The sequence below is a fragment of the Schistocerca cancellata genome, chromosome 5 (genome assembly GCF_023864275.1).
Source record: "Schistocerca cancellata isolate TAMUIC-IGC-003103 chromosome 5, iqSchCanc2.1, whole genome shotgun sequence".
NCBI classification, from domain to species: domain Eukaryota; kingdom Metazoa; phylum Arthropoda; class Insecta; order Orthoptera; family Acrididae; genus Schistocerca; species Schistocerca cancellata.
Window position 1 is genome coordinate 143,408,531 of NC_064630.1, and position 22,655 is coordinate 143,431,185.

Here is a 22,655-nt window from a genome sequence, read left to right on the forward strand (position 1 = left end):
ACAAGAAAAGCACATATGTAACAAAATTTTTTAATATATATATTTTACAATAGAGAGTTATTTACCCCATTCCATTAAATGGCACAAAATGCATATACTATTTTTATAGATTTCATCTATGTTTATAGAATTCATTTATGGTATAGACAGAGTTGTCAAGGAGATATGATTTCAATTTATTTTTGAAGCTATTACTGCTCTCTGTCAGACACCTTATTTCATTAGGTAATTTGTCAAAAAATTTTATAGCAGCATGTTTTACCCCTTTCTGTGCCAAAGAGAGTTTGAGCAAAGGATAGTGTAAGTCTTTATTTTTTCTTGTATTATAATCATGCATATCAATGTTCTTTGTAAACTGGTCCATGTTGTTTAGAACAAATTTCATTGGTGAGTAGATGTATTGTGAGGCTGTTGTAAGAATTCCCAATCTTTTAAAAAGGTGCCTACAAGATGTGCGACTATGAACCCCACACATTATTCTAACCAAATTTCTTTTGAGCAGTGAATACTTTTTGTCTAAATGTTGAGTTACCCCAAAATATTATTCCGTATGACATCAGAGAGTGAAAGTATGCAAAGTATGTTAGCTTACTACTTTCTATATCCTCAAAATTTGCAATTATTCTGATCGCAAAAGTTGCTGAAACTAGTCGCTTTATAAGATCCAAAATATGAAATTTCGAATTGAGATTCTCATCTATATGTACACCCATAAACTTAGTATGCTCTACCCTGTCTACTGACTTCTGTTGGTGTGTTATATTTATTGAAAGAACTGTACTTTTTGCAGCAGAGAATTGGATATACTGTGTTTTTTCAAAGTTTGCAGAAAACCAATTAATGACTTTTCCAAAGACCTTATTTGTATTATTTTCAATTGTACTTTCTTTTACTGGATTAATAATGATACTTGTATCATCAGCAACCAGTGTCAGTTCAGCTTCCTGTTTCAGATAGGAAGGGAGGTCGTTCACATATATCAAGAACAGAAGGGGACCCATGATTGAACCCTGTGGAACACCTAATGTAATTTCACCCCAGTTAGATGAAGTGGCAAACTTATTTAAATTACTTGACACATATAAGGAGACTTTTTGCTTCCTGTTTTGTAGGTATGACTTAAACCACTCATATGCCATTCCATTTAGACCATAGAATTGTAATTTCTGTAACATAATGTCATGGTTCACACAATCAAATGCTTTGGGCAAGTCACTGAAAATTCATATTGGTGGAATTTTACTATTTAAAGACTCTATTATGTGGACAGTGAAATTGTGCTGTCTCAGTGGAACAGCATTTTTGAAATCCGAACTGTGATTTACTAAGTATCCCATTACTGTTGAGATGGCTAAGCACTCTTGAGTACATTACTTTCTCGAAGATTTTCGAGAATGCTGTAAGCAAGGATACTGGCTGGTAATTATTGACATCTGTGGCGTCTCCCTTTTTGTAGAGAGGCCTGTCTGGGAAAATACCTTGTGTTAGCGATGGATTACATATGTGACTCAGAACATCAGCTGTAATTACTCCACATTAATATCTTATTAGAGATGTCATCTACTCCAACAGAACATTTATTTTTCAGAGATTTAATAATTTTACTTATTTCACAAGAGGTTGTTAGGTGAAACTTAATCTGACTAATTTTTTTTCAAAACAGACTCTTCCATGAACTGCCTAGCTTTTTCTTTTGAACTGTTCTCGCCAATTTTTTCTCCTACATTTAAGAAATGATTCTTAAATTCATTAGCTACTTGTGTACTGTTGGTTAAGATGGTCTCTTTCTCTTTAACAGTAATACTACCTACCCCAGTGATTACTTTTCCTGTCTCCCTTCTATCAACATTCCATATTGATTTTATTTTGTTGCTGGAGTTGTTAATTTCTTCTCTAACATACATATTTCTTGATTTCCTTACAACTTTTTTCAGTATGTTACAATAATTTTTATAGTGTAAAACTACCTCTAGTCTTTACTAGTTCTTGCTGTCTCATACAGTTTTCTTTTTCTTTCTGAAGACACTTTAATACCTGTAGTAATCCAAGGTTTCTTTGAAAAATGTTTGGTGTTACACTTAGTAATTTTGTTTGGGAAACAGTGTTCAGAGAGGTATATACGTTTATCACGAAATATTTTGCACTTATCATTGGCATTTGGCTTATTATATACATCTCCCCAATTAACATTTCTTAATCTTTCTCTGAAGTGCGTATAGATACCGGGTTGAGCGACATCACACTTTTACTTAATGGTTTCTGAACTGTACACCCTGCTAGGTTTTGTAAGTTAATCAGTTGTGCATCATGGTCTGACAATCCATTTACCATAGGGAAAGCACATGTTTGTTTTACATCCTCTTTCTGTACAAATACATTATCTATTAGTGTGCTACTGTCCTGAGCTATATGTGTCGGGAAATTTATCACTGATTCTAAGTTATATGTTGTTAATAACACTTCTAGTTCACTTTTCCTATCAGAATTACTTAGAAAGTTTACATTGAAATCACCACAGATTAATAACATCTTCTTTTTGTCTGACAGACAGGATAATAGGGAGTCAAACTTTTTTATGAACAGCTCCCAGTCTCCTAATGGGGATCTGTACACTGTTTCTAATATCAATACTACATTATCTAGCTGAAGTTCACATGCACAAACCTCAAAGTGCTGATCAACACAAAATTTGCTTAGTTCTATTGTTTCACATTTATACCCTTGTTTTGTGAAAATGTCAACTCCTCCTTTATCCATACTAGATCTACAAGTGTAAGATGCTGAATTACACCCACTTATACTGACACTATCCATGCCCACAGTTACATGGTGTTCAGACAGATAGATTATATCAATCTCATTCTTATTTTTGAGATCATCTAAACACACTGATAGCTCATCTACTTTATTTTTTATTCGCCTGATATTTTGATGAAGTATGTTGATACTGCCCTTAGCTTTACCCCAATTAACTGTACGTGAAGTTTCTTTTATTCTATTTATCTTGATTGTCATCTGTCAGTTTTGTGGCATATTTCACTTCAAGTCATGGGCTACTCCCTTGGCAGATTGATTGCTTGTAGATGGATAATGCAAATGATTACTTTATATACAAAATGAGACATAACTAAAGATCTTAAAATTGTCTACATTGTTCTCATTATGCGCCCAAATACTTGTCAAAGGTACATCGCCCGACGTTGCACATCTTGACCTTGGACCGTTCTCTCTTTCTCTTTTGCTACTGTTTTCACAGTTCAGTACACTTTCTTTATGTTCTCATCCATGGTCTGTGCTCAGTTTTTGACAGGCTGTCCACTGGGCCATCTTATCACCAAATCTGAGGGAGGTGCGATGGCGAGTTTCTCTTTTCAGTGAATCTGTGTAGCGTTACTGTGCTTTTGAAGTTGTTATTGATGTATTATTTTAAGAACTATCAATAAACAAAATAACAAAGGCTTAGCTATTTCATTTCTTTCTTCTTCTTCCATATTTCCCCATCGATCTCTGACAACACATACACTTATAACGATTTTTAAAATCAGTGTCGCGAACAACATATAAACATTCACTGTCAATAAGCTCCACTGTGAGTGACGGGCTTACATACTAGCATATCCTTACACACTAAGGTAAATGTATAACAAACTTCAACAATCGTCGCCAGCAGTAGCCCCTGATGCAACGCCGCGTTAGTTTAACGATCGTGTAGCCTCTGACATTTAAGCAAGAAAATAGGTCCCGGCTCATCCTCCTGCGGCACGACCTTGAGAACGCTCCTGTCGTTCGACAATATGTTAATTTCCGTACCGTGTAGCCATGTCCTATGTTACAACACTGATCCTATTTTTTTGCGTTATTAATCGCACAAAAGCTGCGGTAAAAAACGCCCGTCTAGCCTTAGTCATAATTATTGAATCGAATTGTACTGTCAGTACCTACGATTTTTGTTAGAACATATGTTAAATGTTCTTGGAATTTTTATAATAATTAGCAGTACAGTTGTGTTACAATATGACCGCCTATTATTTTTATTATTATAATTTGAATATAAAATGAATATGGATAACACTTACCGTAATGTAACTCATAGGTTTTCTTCAGTTCCTATACTATTCGTATTTTTGCGTGCAAGTTTTTCACCTATTTAAGAAAGGAGATACTCAAATGATTGTATTGACATACGACAATAATCACAAAACAAGGTTACACAATCTTTCAGTCTTTCTTGTATATTAACGAACTTTCCTTTGCGAGGTTAATCTACAATTATTGGACTATCTCTGATTTTTTTTCCTACGCTACTGGCCATTAAAATTGCTACACCACGAAGATGACGTGTTACAGACGCGAAATTTAACCGACAGGAAGAAGATGCTGTGATATGCAAATGATTAGCTTTTCAGAGGATTCACACAAGGTTTGCGCCGATGGCGACACCTACAGTTTGCTGACATGAGGAAAGTTTCCAACCGATTTCTCGTACACAAACAGCAGTTGACCGGCGTTGCCTGGAGAAACGTTGTTTTTATGCCTCGTGTAAGGTCGAGAAATGCGTACCATCACGTTTCCGACTTTGATAAAGGTCGGATTGTAGCCTATCGCGATCGCGGTTAATCGTATCGCGACATTGCTGCTCGCGTTGGTCGAGATCCAATTACCGTTATCAGAATATGGAATCGGTGGGTTCCGGAGGGTAATACGGAACGCCGTGCTGGATCCCAACGGCCTCGTATCACTAGCACTCGAGATCACAGGCATCTTATCCGCATGTCCGCATGGCTGTAACGGATCGTGCAGCCACGTCTCGATTCCTGAGTCATCAGATGGGGACGTTTGCAAGACAACAACCATCTGCACGAACAGTTCGACGACGTTTGCAGCAGCATGGACTATCAGCTCGGAGACCATGGCTGCGGTTACCCTTGACGCTGCATCACAGACAGGAGCGCCTGCGATGGTGTACTCAACGACGAACCTGGGTGCCCGAACGGCAAAACGTCATTTTTTCGGATGAATCCAAGTTCTGTTTACAGCATCATGATGGTCGTATCCGTGGTTGGCGACATCGCAGTGAACGCACATTGAAAGCGTGTATTCGTCATCAAATGGTTCAAATGGCTCTGAGCACTATTGGACTTAACATCTGAGGTCATCAGTCCCCTAGAACTTAAAACTACTTAAACCTAACTAACCTAAGGACATCACACACATCCATGCTCGAGGCAGGATTCGAACCTGCGACCGTAGCGGTCGCGCGGTTCCAGACTGAAGCGCCTAGAACCGCTCGGCCACCACGGCCGGCTATACGTCATCGCCATACTGGCGTATCACCCGGCGTGATGGTATGGGGTGCCATTGGTTACACGTCTCGCTCACCTCTTGTTCGCATTGACTACACTTTGAACAGTGGACGTTACATTTCAGATGTGTTACGACATGTGGCTCTACCCTTCATTCGATCCCTACATTTCAGCTGGATTATGCACGACCGCTTGTTGCAGGTCCTGTACGGGCCTTTCTGGATACAGAAAATGTTCGACTGCTGCCCTGGCCTGCACATTCTCCAGATCTCTCACCAATTGAAAACGTCTGGTCAATGGTGGCCGAGCTACTGGTTCGTCACAATATGCCAGTCACTACTCTTGATGAACTGTGGTATCGTGTTGAAGCTGCATGGGCAGCTGTACCTGTACACGCCATCCAAGCTCTGTTCGTCTCAATGCCCATGCGTATCCAGGCCGTTATTACGGCCAGAGGTGGTTGTTCTCGGCACTTGTTTTTCAGGGTCTATGCACCCAAATTGCGTGAAAATGTAATGACAAGTCAGTTTTAGTATAATGTATTTGTCCAATGAATACCCGTTTATCATCTGCATTTCTTCTTGGTGTAGCAATTTGAATGGCCAGTAGTGTATTTCCATAGTCTTCTAACCAATAACGAAGTAATCGCTTTTGGTATCAAGTTCAAGTTCTGTCATTGCATATCTCAATTCTTGACACGCGTACTTCCCACTAGTCGGTGCACAGTGGACCGTACTACAAAGGAAACTACGTTAACAATACTTCGTATAGCCTGCTTGTTCCAAACCTGTGTCATTTTAGTGCGCAAAGCCTTGCGACATTTAACGTTGTGGTAATTGCTGTAAAAAAAACGGCCGTCTAGCCTTTCTCTGAACGACACTCTTCGCATGACAGCTGGCGCTGCGCGGTGCTGCAGTTAGAAACAGATACAGACACAGACACGCAGGGCGCGAGCAGCCGCTCGCTAGACACGGGAGGGGCCCGCAGATCTAAGTTAAGGGCGCGGCGCCAGGCAGGAAACACGGCTGCCTTCCGGGCACCTGGTGTCTGCCGTCTGGCTGCCGCGCGCCGTGCTACCGCGGCGAGTGTTTCCCAGTCAGGCGAGCGGGTGAAAGCCAGGCGTTGGCGGGAAATGAGGCGAGAGTGCAGTGAACCAGAGACCGAGGGGATCCACATCTGCATCTGCACTACCGAGTGCGTGGCAGAGAGAGCTCTTTATTGTTCTTCGCGTTGCGTGCACCAGTAAAACTTCGGAAAAATTATCGCGATATGTCTCTGTGTACTCATTCAACATCATGATGACCTTTCTAGACTCTGAGAAACTCATATGCAGAAACCAGCACGGTTTTAGGAAACAGCGGTCATGCGAGACACATGTGCATGATATACAACAGGCTCTAGATACCGGCTCCCAGGTTCATGCCATATTTCTCGATTTTCGAAAGGCGTTCGACTCAGTTCCGCACTATCGCTTGCTACAAACAGTGGTCGCTTACGGTCTATCCAATGACATATGCGGTTGGATAGAAAGTTTTCTAACAGACAGGGAACAGAATGTCATCCTGAACGGGGGAACTTCAACAGAAACAAGAGTAACTTTAGGTGAGCCCCAGGGCAGCGTAATAGGTCCTGTACTTTTTACGATTTACATAAACGATCCGGTTGATGGTATTGACAGCGGCCGTAGACTGTTTGCCGATGATGCTGTAGTCTACAGGAAAGTAGTATCACATGAAAGTTGTGAACAGATCAATGAGGATTTGCAGAAAATAAATGCTAATGGCTGGCAGTTATCTCTCAATATTAGTAAACGTAACCTACTTCGTATAACAAGGTGAAAATCCCCATTAATGTATGAGTACAAAATAAATGATTAGTCTTTGAAAGTGGTAACATCCGTGAAGTATCTGGGTGTGACTACTCGAAATGATCTCAAATGGAATGATCAGATTACACAAGTAACGGGTAAGGCGAACTCTAGATTACGGTTTATTGGTAGGATCCTGAAGCGATGCAGTCCTTCAACAAAGGAAATAGCTTACAATACGCTAGTTCGTCCATTCTTAGAGTAATGTTCGTCTGTATGGGACCCTTACCAGTTGGGTCTGATTCAAGAGATTGAGAAGGTCCAAAGAAGAGCGGCAAGATTCGTGACTGGCACATTTAGCCATCGCGAGAGCGTTGCAAATCTCATAGAAAGATTGAAGTGGGACACACTTGCAGATAGACGACGCGCTAAACAGAAGGGGCTGCTCACTAAATTCCGAAATCCAATCTTCACCGAGGATGCATATATTATTACCACCTACTTTCAAATCTCGTAATGATCATCATTCAAAGCTAAGGGAAATAAGAGCTCGTACTGAGGCGTTCAGACAGTCGTTTTTCCCTCGCGCGATCCGCGATTGGAATAGAGGGGGTGGGGGGCGGGGGGGAATGTGACTTAGGCGCGAATTGTGCCCTCTGCCACACACCGCTTAGTGGCTAGCGGAGTATATATGAAGATGTAGATCTTCGCAGTTGAACTTGTGCAACAGGTAGAGAACAGAATGTTACGTGATTCTTGGAATTTTCGAAGGGGTTCTGTCCCCACAATGTAGATTCTGCAACACTGCAGTTACGCTTGAGGGAGGGAGCTCCTATAACTACTGACTATGTTTTGGAAGGGTTGGTCTTGAAAAACCACTGGTTGCATCAGGAAATAAGTGGCTGAAATAGAATGAAGGGATCGAGATTTCCGTACGGTGGGGTACAGGCGTTGAAAGATTGTATCTTGCATGTTCTTGATTTATGCATATAAGCGCACCCGGCAGTGGAAAAAAGTCAGCGGCTTGGAGCGCACCTGCATTGGGGTGGAAGATACGGGAATTGGTGTTGTTCATAGTTACAAACGCCGACCGGAGTGGTTGAGCGGTTCTAGGCGCTACAATCTGGAACCGCGCGACCGCTACGGTCGCAGGTTCGAATCTTGCCTCGGGCATGGATGTGTGTGATGTCCATAGGTTAGATAGGTTTAAGTAGTTCTAAGTTCTAGGGGACTGATGACCTTAGAAGTTAAGTCCCATAGTGCTCAGAGCCATCTGAACCATTTTTTTGTTGCTAATTATTGAACAAATATTTCTCTTAATTTTAGAATCAGCAATAACTATAATTCAAGCTTACGTATTGTCTATCTTAAGAACTTTATATTCCAGGGAAGTATATTAAACTTGTGTTAACAACTCACTCAAACCAACCATTTCACTTCATAGACCTTGCTGCTAACAGGAGAGCACTACACGAAGGAGGCAGTTACTCATGTGGCAGAGTACTTTTGTAAAGCACATGAGTGTTTTTTATACTAGACGGTTGTTTGAGGGACTCTGATGAACGCTCGCCAGGAGAGACGCAGATAGCGAAATCAGAACACGTTCAGAGCAGACATATCGACTCTCAAAATTTTACCAGTAAACTGTCCAAGTATTCGTAACAAAGTTCCCGAAATTACTGTTCCCCAGAAAATTTCTGTCGCTCAAATTATTGTCGGGACCGAGTGTGGCAGAAACCCGGAACAGAAAAGTCGAAGGTATTTAGCGAGTCATGCAACGTATATAGAAAATACAGACGCCACAGGAGGGGGAGTTTTCATTGTAGTTGCCAAAAATATTGGCTCTGTTGAGGTCAAGTTGAGTGTGACCGTGAAGTTATCTGGTCGCGTGTAACAGGTTTATGTGAAATCACGTTAATTGTTGGATACTATTACCGACCACCCGATTCCGCTGTGACATTTTAGATTAATGAAAAAAAGTCTACGATCAGTAGCGCTAAAATACACAGATCATTCAATATTAGTTGGAGGCGACTTTAACCTACCGAGTATAGACTGGAACGTCTTTGGATTCATTGCAGGGCGTACAGAAAGACAGTCGTACGAAGTACTTTTGAAGATGTTCTCCGAAAACTGTCTTGAGCAGGTAGTTCGACAGCCCACAAGCAATGGAAATATTTTACTAGACTTTATACCTACAAACAGGCCTTACGCTATCTACGGCGTCAGTACAGAGACAGGGATTAGTGAACGTGATGTAATAGCAATTCCTCCTCTACGGCCTTTGCCGCCTCTGAGAGCATTACTATGTCATCTACAAACATCAAAGTTTTATTTCTTCACCCTGAACTTAAACTCCGCTTCCAAATTTCTCCTTAGTTTCCTTTACTGCCTGCTCAATGAACAGACTGAATAACACTGGGGAGACGTTACAACCATGTGTCACTCCCTTTTCAACTACTGCTTTCCTTTCATACATTTCAACTGTTATAAGCCGGGCTTTTGTGCAAGTTCTAAATAAACTCCCTCTCTCTGTATTTTACCCCTTCTACCTTCAGAATTTCAAAGAATGTGTTCCACTCAGTGTTTATTTCTTTTTTTATAGAGTTCAGACGTACTCGGAGCAAAATTCTCTGTGATCCACGAAAGACTTTTTACCTTTATACCAGTGAGAGTAAACAATTTTTAAGCAACCCAAATTGTCAAAAGCTTTTTTTTCTAAAACTGTAAATGCCGATAATGTAGGTTTGCCTTTCTCCACTCTATTTCATAAGTCATAAAGTTAGTAGTGCCTCTCGCGAGTTCTTACATTTCTTCTGAATCCAAACTGATCTCCCCCGACGTCATCTTCCACCAATTTTACCATGCTTCTATACATAACTCAAACTCGATCTTCCGTATCTGATCGAGGCTCCCTCAAGGCGGTGGATCAATTCTGAGGACTCACACGATACCCACAGACGGAGGACGATCCGAACTCCCTATCTATCTTGCATCTATGAGAAATTATGATATTTTTATCGCTAATCCTAGGGAACTTGAATCCCCTTGCTTTTGCTCTACGTTTGGTACTTTCTCATCCCAGCCCCAGTGTCGTACTTGCCATCCGAGTTTAGAACGGGGACGAACATCAATCACGACCTGAAGCACATCCTTACCCGACATTGGTCACGCTATTCTTGTGTCTATACGGGTGGCTCTAAAACTGTGGCAGGTGTGCGATACGCCTTCTTCAGCCTCTCTAGTGACACATGACAAATGCTTGCACTGACATTGAATCTTCTATTTGCACGTAGTAATTACTGTCCATAAGGGAGGATGTCATGGAGGGTGTTTATTAGGGCACTCAGACTTTCCAGTTCGTATTGATCCTCACCGAATCTCAAAGTCTTTTGAACAAACTTCAGCATCCGGCGTTTGATAAACAGACGAACAGATATAGCTTGGATGTCTTGGAGACCATAATAAATCCGCAGATATTGGGCATTGACGTCTGGTTACTTTGGAGAAAAGGGCATTACGGCATGCTCCATAATGAAACTGTTGGCCGCCTCGCTAAGAAGAGCGTTACGGAAGGACAGTTCCGCCCAACACAGTTCTTTGTACGGATTTCAACTCGACGGTCAAGAAAGCTGCTTATCACGACTGGAGCTGTGAATGGCATGTATCCCAGCGTTATAAGGGCGGCCACCTGGCAGTCACCTGGCGGCCATACGACTGAACGTCTCTTCTCGGCCATGGTTCACCTCGCTGATGTTTAGTAGATGTCACGTTATCTCTCTCATCCACACGAGGCAGGGACATGGGTGTTACCCTGACCACCTATACCGGTTTGAAAATCATCGCTTCTGAACACTATGACCAAGACACAATGAAGGTTGAGGATATGAACCACGTCATTTGGCGTGTACCAAGAACGGCCGCACAGGAGGTGTTGAAAGAAATACTGGTTGCAAGGGGCTACCCCCTGCCAACTAGTGCAACTGCTTTACTTCACTGGTACGTGTAAGTACTATTTGTTCCCAAACTATTTATAAGGGGGCCGGTATCCAGCTTTGATCTTGTCCTCCCATGGAAATAGCTCGGTTCGAAACCTAGGATGTTTGTTTGTGTTTTTACTCTGCGTTAAGAACTTATCTTTGTTTAATATATTTGTTTGCATTGCCATCTTCTGAGCAGCTGTTGAAATCAGTTATTATTGGTTTCTCCGGCTTGAACTTAGTGCAACTTAATTAAAGAGAGTTTTACACAAGACGCGTTTCGCTTTTATTTATAAAGCGTCCTCTGTGGTTATTCTCCAAATTGGATACATGTGTTTGTACATTTATGTTGTTTGAGATTAAAAACAGTGTTTCTGTTTATAAAGTTGGTGTGCACTTAAGGTGTTTCTGCTTCTCGTTTACATATTCTGCAAACCACCGCTTCTTCCCTCTTTGTTAGCAGAGGCTGACGTTGACAGACTTTGTGTCGCATATTCAGATGTCATAAGAAAAAGTGGAAAAACTGTCAAAGTGAAAGGAAGTCTGTCGACATCAACATCTGCTAACAAATAGGGAAAAAACGCCGTAAGTAGAGCGCACTCCAACTTTATATAAAAAAATGCTGTTATCAATCTATAAAACAAAAAATATACAAACATATGTAACAAGTTTACAGAATAACCACATAAGAGGCTTTATAAATAAAAGCGAAATGCTTCTGGTGTAAAACTCTCTTTAATTAAATTGCAGCAAGCTTCAGACGGAGAAGCGAATAATAACTGACGCCGTTACCAGCTTTCCATTATAAGTTGTTGAGGATGTCATTCTACTATGTAACGGAGCGAAGTAGAATTCTGGGACTAATTTTGTGTTTTCAGTTTATATTACGAACCCATCTTTGTACTTCACACTCTTGCCATTTTTCTATTGTGGAAATTGCGCTAATTCAACTTGACACTGTTGTAACTACTACTGGCCATAAGGTGATCGTCTTTTAGTGCTTCTGTTTTACGTTCAGAATATATATTGGATGAATCACCTGGAACTTGCACCGTAAATATTGCGGCAATGGCAAGTGCTATTTGTTATACCGACGATCTTCGCAAAAGCGACAGGCAACCCTTCGGGCATCTCAGGCATGCGTGCAGGCTACATGGCCCCTGCACACCTCATCGTCGCGAACTCGCCCTGTCGCAGTAACGGACGGACACCAGGCGGCGGTACCAGTGCTAACAGAGGCCGCCACTTCCAAGGGACCTATTTGCATTCGTCACACACGTGACCAGAAAACAGTGTCACCAATATACCGCCGCCGGCCGCTATAAATGTCACGACGGAGCTCTACCGGCTACATTGCTGCAGATACGCACACTCATAAACTCCAAGTGGTCCAAAACAAGGCCCTTAGAATAATTACAGACGCTCCCTGATACCGCCCAAACGAAGGTATGAGACCCGAGCTTAACATCCCCTTCATCTCACCCCACATCAAAAACTGGACTGTCAAATTCTACAACACATCAGAACTTCTCCCCATGAAATCATCTCATCATTAGGCCGCGACTCTTTCGAAATCAGTTACAAACACCCCAAAATATCCGCCAATTTAGGCAATAACACACTATTACAATGCATTTATACTAATCACAGAAACACTACGTACGTCTGAAAACCCATTATGTTTCAAAACCCCTAGCTCAGACAGAAGGCAGGAAAGAATCATTCGGACTTTAGAACTACATGGGCCGTAGCCCAACATGCTGTCTTCGTCGTTCCGGCTACGGGGGCTTCTCCTAGCCTCCGGGTGGATGCTACTCAGCCTATCGGATTAGGACGTTCTCGAAGGCCATCGTAGGGACCGATGCCGCTGTATTCAGCAATCATCGTTTCCCTTGGCGCAGTTGGACTGTATCCAGGATAGATTTTTCTGTTCAAATGGTTCAAATGGCTCTGAGCACTATGGGACTTAACATCTTAGGTCATCAGTGCCCTAGAACTTAGAACTACTTAAACCTAACTAACCTATGGACATCACACACATCTACGCCCGAGGCAGGATTCGAACCTGCAACCGTAGCAGTCCCGCGGTTCCGGACTGCAGCGCCTAGAACCGCACGGCCACCGCGGCCGGCTTTTTCTGTTCCTATGCTGGTGTTGTTCAAAACATCTTCATCGGACTTAGAATATTTTCCATACAGATGAATTTGTCTATGAAGGTCGCAAATGTTGTTACACTCTGGAATCACAATATTGTCAAGTCTTCAGACCTGTGAGACACTGCAATTTTGATTTTGTTATTACTTTCCAAGCAGACGTTTCTTTCCTTGGTCAATAAACTTTTGTAAACCTTAAGCACTGTTTTCCTTATGTTTGTGTGATCAACACATCACTATTTATTTGCGAATTTCACAGAATGGATTGGTTGTCAAGGACTCATATTACTAGCCCGTAAACAGATTGAATAATACTTAGAAAGTGTATTTTTTGTACAAACATATGCTTTTATGAAAGGAACAATGCCCATTGTCACTAACAGACTAAAAGTAGGGTAAATTAAAATGTCAGTTGTATGACAGTCCAAGCAGTAGATTGTGAGTGGACGACGGGATTTACCAATGCGGAAAAAAGTCGATATGCTCATGGCATATGGATAGTGTAGGAAGAATGCAATTCGTTCTTGTACGGTGTATGCGGCAAGATATCCCAATAGATGTCAACCATCTGGCAATTTTTATAAACATCTTCAATCTTTTACATGAAAGTTGTAGTGCAACACCTAAACAATGCAACAGAATGATAATACAAGTCACGACAGAAGAGGGGGAAATTAATGTTCTTGCTTCTGTTGCAGTTGATCAGCACGTTAGCTCCCGCGCAATCGCAAGACGAAGTGGCATGTGTCAGACAAGTGTCCTACGCAATCTGGATCGACATAGGTTCCATCCCTATCCCATCTCTCCCGTTTGAGAGCGTCATGGAAACGATTATGAGAATCGTGTTAATTTCTGTACATGGGTATTAAGACAGAGTAATCCAGATGTATCTTGTTTAGTGATGAAGTCACATTTACCAATCACGTCTAGGTAATCCGCCGAAACATGTGCTATCGGTCTGTTGACAATCCAAGTTGGCTTCGTCAGGTGGAACGTCACTTCCATGGAGTGTAAACGTTTGGTGTCGGATAGTGAACCATCAGCTCATAGGCCCTTTTCCATAGTTGGAACACTGAACCCACAGACAGGCTCCTAACAGACCATCTTCTACAGGTGCTAGAAGATGTTCCCCTGCAGACCAAGAGGAACCTGTGGTACCAGCATGAGGGCTGTCCAGCCTAGAGTGCACGAAGTACTACATCATGCCTTCACGAATTGTTTCCAAATCGTTGGATTGGATGCAAAAGACATATCCCTTGGCCAGCCTATTCCCCGGATTTGACGCCTGTAGACTTTTTTTAGCGGGATTTTTTTGCGGGTAAAGCTGATAGACGCTGTCTACAATGACATGCCAACTACACCCTTTGATATGCAAAGGTGTATAACTGCAGCTTGCTCGAACATCTCCACTGAATTGCTAGCACGTGTGAGCAGTCATTCCATACCAGACTGGAAGTGTGTATTGCTGCTGCCGGTAATCATTTTGAACACAACCTGTGATTGTCAGTTATCTCGCTACTGGTCAGAATCCACATAACTAGTGTATTTACGTGTGTTGTTCCTTAGTGTGTACTACCACAGGTATTGCACAAGTGTCGTTGTGGAAACTCTTCAAAATACCGTATCTCGTAAATGACTCGCACTAGTATCCTGAGACGAACACCACTTACGTTCTAATTCACCCTACTTTTAGTCTATTAACGTCAATAGCCATTGTTCCGTTCAAAAAAAGTTGCACAAAAATACAGTTTCTAGGTATTATTGGAGTCTGTTTACTGCCTAACAGCACGAGCACCAGAGTACTAATCCATACTGTGAAAACCGCACATCAACAGCACTTTCCATTTCTGTATTATCTGCGGGGCAAATTTTAGGTTATTCACTCTGTATATGTGAGTCACACTCTTTTTATTGTTCCTCTGCGGAAATTGCAATTATGTTAACATGGCACTTTCGTAACTACTGCTGGCTCTATAGTCTTTGCTGACCAAAGCCAAAAATGAACAAGAAAGAGGACCAAAAGTAGCTATTGAATCGCGGAGAGTGAGCACAACGCAGGATTGCTAGCTTATTATCCGTTTGACCGTTACGGTCAGAATAAACAGCTTCGTCCAAAGGCCTTGCTGGAGCACAGCATGTCTGGTCGTCTGCGCATACTCACCATACTCCGCGCATGTCATTCCGCTGACTTTCATTGAGCAGAAAAAGCAGGCGCCTCACCAAGCGAGATACTGCTGTGACTGGCTATATTCCGCAGAGGTACCACTACCATTTCGCCCGTTATCTATGCCACTCGCGAATAGCACTGGAAGAACGACTGTCGGTAAGCATTCGCATCAAATCGAATTGTTCTGATTTCCTCGCCGTAATGATGTCGCGAGGTATATGTGGGATAGTAACATAACAGTCTCACTCTTCTTGAAATTTTAACACTAAATGATGCACGATCCCGTTATTGCAGTCTGTCGCTGGAGTTTGATGGGCATCTTCGTGACATTCAAGAGCTGATCGAAAGATCTTGTGATGAAATATGCCGCCCTTTCTTTGATCACCTCTTCTTTATTAATCCTACCTAGCAAAAGTCCCAAAGTGTGAGCAATGCTCAAGAGACGGTCGAGTGAGGGTTTTGTGAGCTACCTTTGTCGCAGATTAATTATATTTCTTTAGGATTCTCGACTCCCGGCTGGGGCAGGAGATTTTCTCCGCTCAGGGACTGGGTGTTGTGTCGTCCTCATCATCATTTCATCCCCATCTTCGACGCATAAGTTGCCCAATGCGGCATCGAATGCAATAAGTACTTGCCCTCGGCGGTGGAGCTTCCCCGAATGGGGGACTCCCGGCCCACAATGGCGTACGCTCATTTCCATGCCGTTGTAACAGATACGTTCGTAGCATTATTAACAAGAACAGCAAAAGACTAATAAAAGCCAGAACACCGCAGTGAGTGAGAATGAGCATCGTTGCTGCCAGGTGGTAGCTGGTAAGATAACGTACACAAGGTATTCTATGTTGGGGGAGGAAGACGTACCGAACATAAGTGTTTACTAGTATTTTGATGCCCTTTCTTGGTATCGACTGCCAGGCTCGTCATTTCTCGTCGACTCGAATTCGTAAAGACGAAGATTCAGATCCGTGTCCGAACATCCAGAAGTGCTGTTCCGCGATTTCCCTAAGATGGCTCCCTTTAAAGAGCACGGCCGATTTCCTTCCCCACCCTTTTGTAATCCGAGGTTGTGCTCCGTCTCTAATGATCTCATTGTCGACGAGACGTTAAATTCCAATCTTCCTTCCTTCCTTCTTTCATTTCTTATCCCGTGTGCCAGCCTGTGCCGTTCTGTCTGTCTGTTATCGCCATGCAGCAGAGAGAGCTGCTCAGCCGCCACTCTGATACTTGCTGTTCTTATACCGCTGTCCGTATACACAATTACCACACAAGGCTAATTTGGGGAAACTATCTCGAATGAGCACATTTCGTTTGTAACCAAACACACACGTTTTTTGGTGACACTAAACGCATAAAACGATGAGCAGTGGTTGGGCTTACTCGATCTACATACTGAAAAAACGAATTTGCAAATATGCGTCTGACGATTCTTAGAAGAGACATGCATTTACTACCGCCAAACAAAATTTACATCTGATTTCACCTTGTCAAGAACAACAGCTCGGGTTCTGTCTATTGTGGAGCCTTGAGCCCAATCATGAAGCTGATCACAAATATAACATATGCTCGTATTTTATTCTCTAAGTGACAATGTAAAACAGCATCGAAAGGCTTCTGGAGGAGCACAGCATCAGCCAGCATTTACAGCCTTTTGGATCTCATGGATCAGGAACATGGCATTAACCTGCATCTACTGCCTTAATATCTTATGCATGTATAATATCAGCATGCACATACCGCATTTGGGATCTCATAAATGTGGAACATAGCATCAGCCTACCATCTACCGCCGTTAGGATCTTACAGTTCTAAATCACAGTACGTAGCAACATGCTTCTACTGCATTTTGGATTTCAGGATGTTGAATATGGGATCAGCTGCATCTACTGTCTTTTGGATCTGATGGTTGTGGGATATAGCGTTAGCCTGTATCTACCACATTTTGGATCCTGTGGATGAGGGACACAGGATCAGTTCACATCTGCTGCGATATGGATCTTATAGTTGTGGATCGTGGCATAAGCTTGTATCTACTGCCTTTTGAGCCTCAGTAATGTGGAATTCGACATCAGCCAACTTCCACGGCCTTTTGGATCTCACAGATGTGGAACACAACATCAATCTGCGTCTGCTGTCTTTTGTATCTCAAGGCTGTAGGACAGCATTAACATGCATCTACTAACTTTCAGATGTCGTGGATGTGGAACATGGCATCAGCCTGCACCTACTGTCTTTTGGATTTCAAGGATGAGGAACACAGCTTCAGCAGGCATCTATCACGTCTGGGATCCCATAAGCGTGGAACACAAAATCAGCCTAAATCTACTATCATCTGGATCTTATAGTTGTGGAACCTGTCAGTATCCTACATCTACTGCCTCTTGGATCTCAAGGATGTGGAATACTGCATCAAGCTGTATATACTGTCTTTTGGATCATATGAATGTGGAAACAGTCTTAGCTTTCATCTATGCCTTTTGGATCTCAAGAATGTGGAACACTGCATCAGCCTGCAGCTACTCCCTTTTGATGTCTAGGATGTGGAACACTGTATCAGTCTGCAGCTACTGCCTTTTGGATCTCAAGGATGTGGAATATACCACCATCCTGCATCTACAGCCTTTTGGATCTTATGAATGTGTAACACATCATCAGTGAATGTGTAACACATCATCAGCCCAACTCGGATCAGTTTGATGCGGAACACTGCATCAGCCTGCCTCTACTATTTTTCGGATTTCAAGGACGTGTAACACGTCGTCAGCCTGCATCTACAGCCATTTGGATGTTGTAGTTGTCGTGCAATGCATCAGCCCGCATCTACTGTCTTCTGGATCTCGAGGTATACTGTATCAGCGTTCATCTACTACTTTTGGATTTCAAAGCTGTTGAATACGGTATCATCCTGCACCTACTGCTTTGTGGATCATACAGAAGTTGAAGAGGGCATAATCCTACATTTACTGGCTTTTGGATCTAATGTATGTGGAACACGACATCAACCTATATCTTCTGCGTTTTTTATATCAAGGCTGTTGAACACAACACAGCCTGCATCTACTGTCTTTTGGATCTCATGGTTGTGGAACAATACGTCCGCCAGCATTCGCTGTCTTTTGGACCTCTTGTATTTAGAACACGACACTGCATTTTAGGTTTCACAAGAACATATTCAGGAGGATAATGGATCATATTCCTATCTGGTCACTCTCCTTTAGGTTTTACGTAGTATCTGTGAGCGCCTTTTGGTAAAAGTGGATGATTCTGGCGATTTCCTTCCTTTATCTCAGCTCCATCTTTAATGGCCTAATCTTCAATGTGATACTAAAGCCCAGTCTGCCTCTTCCTTTGCTGCACATGGGCTAAAAGATCGTACGAGGTGCATTCAAATTCTAAGAAGGCCTCCGATTTTTTTTCTAATTAACTACTCACCCGAAATCGATGAAACTGGCGTTACTTCTCGACGTAATCGCCCTGCAGACGTACACATTTTTCACAACGCTGACGCCATGATTCCATGGCAGCGGCGAAGGCTTCTTTAGGAGTCTGTTTTGACCACTGGAAAATCGCTGAGGCAATAGCAGCATGCCTGGTGAATGTGCGGCCACGGAGAGTGTCTTTCAGTGTTGGAAAAAGCCAAAAGTCACTAGGAGCCAGGTCAGGTGAGTAGGGAGCATGAGGAATCACTTCAAAGTTGTTATCACGAAGAAACTGTTGCGTAACGTTAGCTCGATGTGCGGGTGCGTTGTCTTGGTGAAACAGCACATGCGCAGCCCTTCCCGGACGTTTTTGTTGCAGTGCAGGAAGGAATTTGTTCTTCAAAACATTTTCGTAGGATGCACCTGTTACCGTAGTGCCCTTTGGAACGCAATGGGTAAGGATTACGCCCTCGCTGTCCCAGAACATGGACACCATCATTTTTTCAGCACTGGCAGTTACCCGAAATTTTTTGGTGGCGGTGAATCTGTGTGCTTCCATTGAGCTGACTGGCGCTTTGTTTCTGGATTGAAAAATGGCATCCACGTCTCATCCATTGTCACAACCGATGAAAAGAAAGTCCCATTCATGCTGTCGTTGCGCGTCAACATTGCTTGGCAACATGCCACACGGGCAGCCATGTGGTCGTCCGTCAGCATTCGTGGCACCCACCTGGATGACACTTTTCACATTTTCAGGTCGTCATGCAGGATCGTGTGCACAGAACCCACAGAAATGCCAACTCTGGAGGCGATCTGTTCAACAGTCATTCGGCGATCCCCCAAAACAATTCTCTCCACTTTCTCGATCATGTCGTCAGACCGGCTTGTGCGAGCCCGAGGTTCTTTCGGTTTGTTGTCACACAATGTTCTGCCTTCATTAAACTGTCGCACCCACGAACACACTTTCGATACATCCATAACTCCATCACCACATGTCTCCTTCAACTGTCGATGAATTTCAATTGGTTTCACACCACGCAAGTTCAGATACGAATGATTGCACGCTGTTCAAGTAAGGAAAACGTCGCCATTTTAAGTATTTAAAACAGTTCTCATTCTCGCCGCTGGCGGTAAAATTCCATCTGCCGCACGGTGCTGCCATCTCTGGGACGTATTGACAATGAATGCGGCCTCATTTTAAAACAATGCACATGTTTCTATCTCTTTCCAGTCTGGAGAAAAAAAATCGGAGGCCTTAGAACTTGAATGCACCTCGTACATTGAGTAGAATATTTACCGTGCAACGTTTTGGACAACAATTGCAGAATATTTTCTAGTGTCTTCCATTAATGATACAATGCTGTCGCCGTTCGTCAAAGAATCTTTGCAGTAGAGCAGAGGACATCCAGCGCCAATATTCTTCTACACACAGACAATGGAGGAAAAGATTATCATGTAGTTTAGGGTAGGTGAAAAAGTACTTTGTGCACGATCATAGTCATATTAGGGAATCACATGTTTCTTATGTTGTTGTCCGTTTAATTTGCTACATTTGCAGTACTCTTTTACATTTAAGATAAATTTGACAGGTACTAGCTTATGTTTATGAAACATCTGTAACCTCAAAATAAAAAATATACTTAATCCGCCAGCTGCATGACTGCTAGTCTTGTAAATACGTATCGCCAGATTTCTCATCCTTCACCAGTTTTCCTTTTAGACCCCAAATTATACAAACCAAATTTTCTTTTCGTATCGACGGAGTGTTAAATTCTACGTTCTCCCAGGGCGCTAAGGGATTGTTAGAGCTCTAAAGTTTTAATTTAATAAATGAAAAATAAAATGCCGACCTACAGAAATGATACCAATTTTATTGAGCTATTTTGTAAGCTACAATATGCCCATCGCTTTTAACCACAGGCAGAAAGGAAGTAACTAGTTCGTGAAAAATTTTATGATTCGTGTGACGTTATTGCCTTTGAAGTGACACGGCGGTACGATCATTCAAAGCACCGAAACACGGACGACGTTAACAGCGAGGCGATAGATGGATTGCATTTCCTCAGAACTATTAATTGTGGTGGGAAGGGAGGAGGGGGTGGGGATTGCGAAGGGAGGGAAGATAGAGACGTGAGGTACCACACAAACAGCAGCATGATCAAGAAGCTCCTATCGGAGCACAAAAAAGGCATGCATGTTCCTCTTTTAAAGACCCTGACACAAAAGTGGAGAAACAATTGCTTCATTTTTCATTCGACCTTTCCACCAAAAAGTTTGTCCGTCAGCGTCTCTAAAGGAGAAGTGCATTCTCCTTTTTTCCGCCTGGTTCCCTTCTTTTGCCTGCTACAGCAGAGTGTTTCTTGCATGAAACGAAATGTAGAGAGCAGTAAATTTTTCACTGTTTGTTTACGTACTTCGACACATTTATATACTTTGACACATAAAAATACAAATAAGTAGCCTCTGCATAATATTAGGTTAACTCAAAATCGTTTGTTTTACATCTTTTCTGAATTTTTTGTTCATTGATCTAATTAATTGAAAACATTCGGCTTATGATTTGTATCTTAAAATATTTGGATAGGTGAGGAGTAACCATTATACAGAGACGACGTGTCATAAAGTTTTAGTGGCAAAGAAATGCTTACTAAGAACGTAACTAGTTTGGTAACCTCAGAACGACGCTAGAACCCTTTACATGTGTTCACTACCTCAGTTAAAACATTTACGCCTCAGACTGAATATTATGTGCATATTTTACGCGCATAACAGTATAAGTACGGTTACTTTGAACCTTCGGATCTCGGTAATGGATAATGATAAGAAAAAAAGTTTAAGTATTCTCCGAGAACATCATCTTAAGAACATATGGCAAAAATTTCGATGATTTTTCCCTGAATAGAAATTATCGAAGTGGCCATCCGCACAACTGCTAACTTTGGTACTCAGAAATCATTGCATTCCGGGTTTGTCTTGATAACAATTACAGACGTTCGAAATTGGGAAAATGGCGTTCCTAGACGAATGTCTAAAGAACGTATAGCTAAAATTTGAACAATTTGCTGTGATTAGTTATTTAGATAATCGCGGCCCATGGTCTAAAACCAACTAAATACCTTTCTCTGCAATTTTCCGCATAAGTACGGTAACTTTGATCGTCTGGATCTCGGTGACGAATAATTATATCGAACGAAGTTTCTATATCCCCTGAGAATATCCTCTTAGGGACATATTGTAAAAATTTCGACGATCGGCCACGAATAGAAATTATAGAAGTGGCCATCTCCACAACAGGTACTTTTCGTATCCAAAAATCATTGTTTTTCGTGGTTTTCTTAGGAATCGCTCATGAAGCTGCCTAAGGTCCACCCTAGACCACACCTAATGCAAAAGAACCAAGCAATCTGCTCAATTTGCCTGGTTTGAAGGAAGCGTGTAATGTTTAAATGTGGACCTTGCACTGTAGGATAGTTACAGTATGCTCATTCTTTCGATAGGTAAATAGATAGTCGCTAGGCTATCCGAAACACTTGTCCACCTATCTCTGTGATTAAAAGAACCAGAGATACGTCCCCTGAAAAATCACATATTAACGCGAGGTTTTTTGGAACATACCGGTACCGTGGACTGCCATGCACGGACTGATCTAGACGTTATATTGTAATCCACAAATATCAGTGTTTCATCTAAAAAAAATTTGGAGATGTGTACTCGCAGTAGGCTGTGACTCACCACTTGATGACTCTGTCTGAAACACAGCAGGTGTCGCTGCTGTTCAGGGCATGAATCTGTATCCCACTGCCTTTCAGAAAAAAGGAGTACATGCATG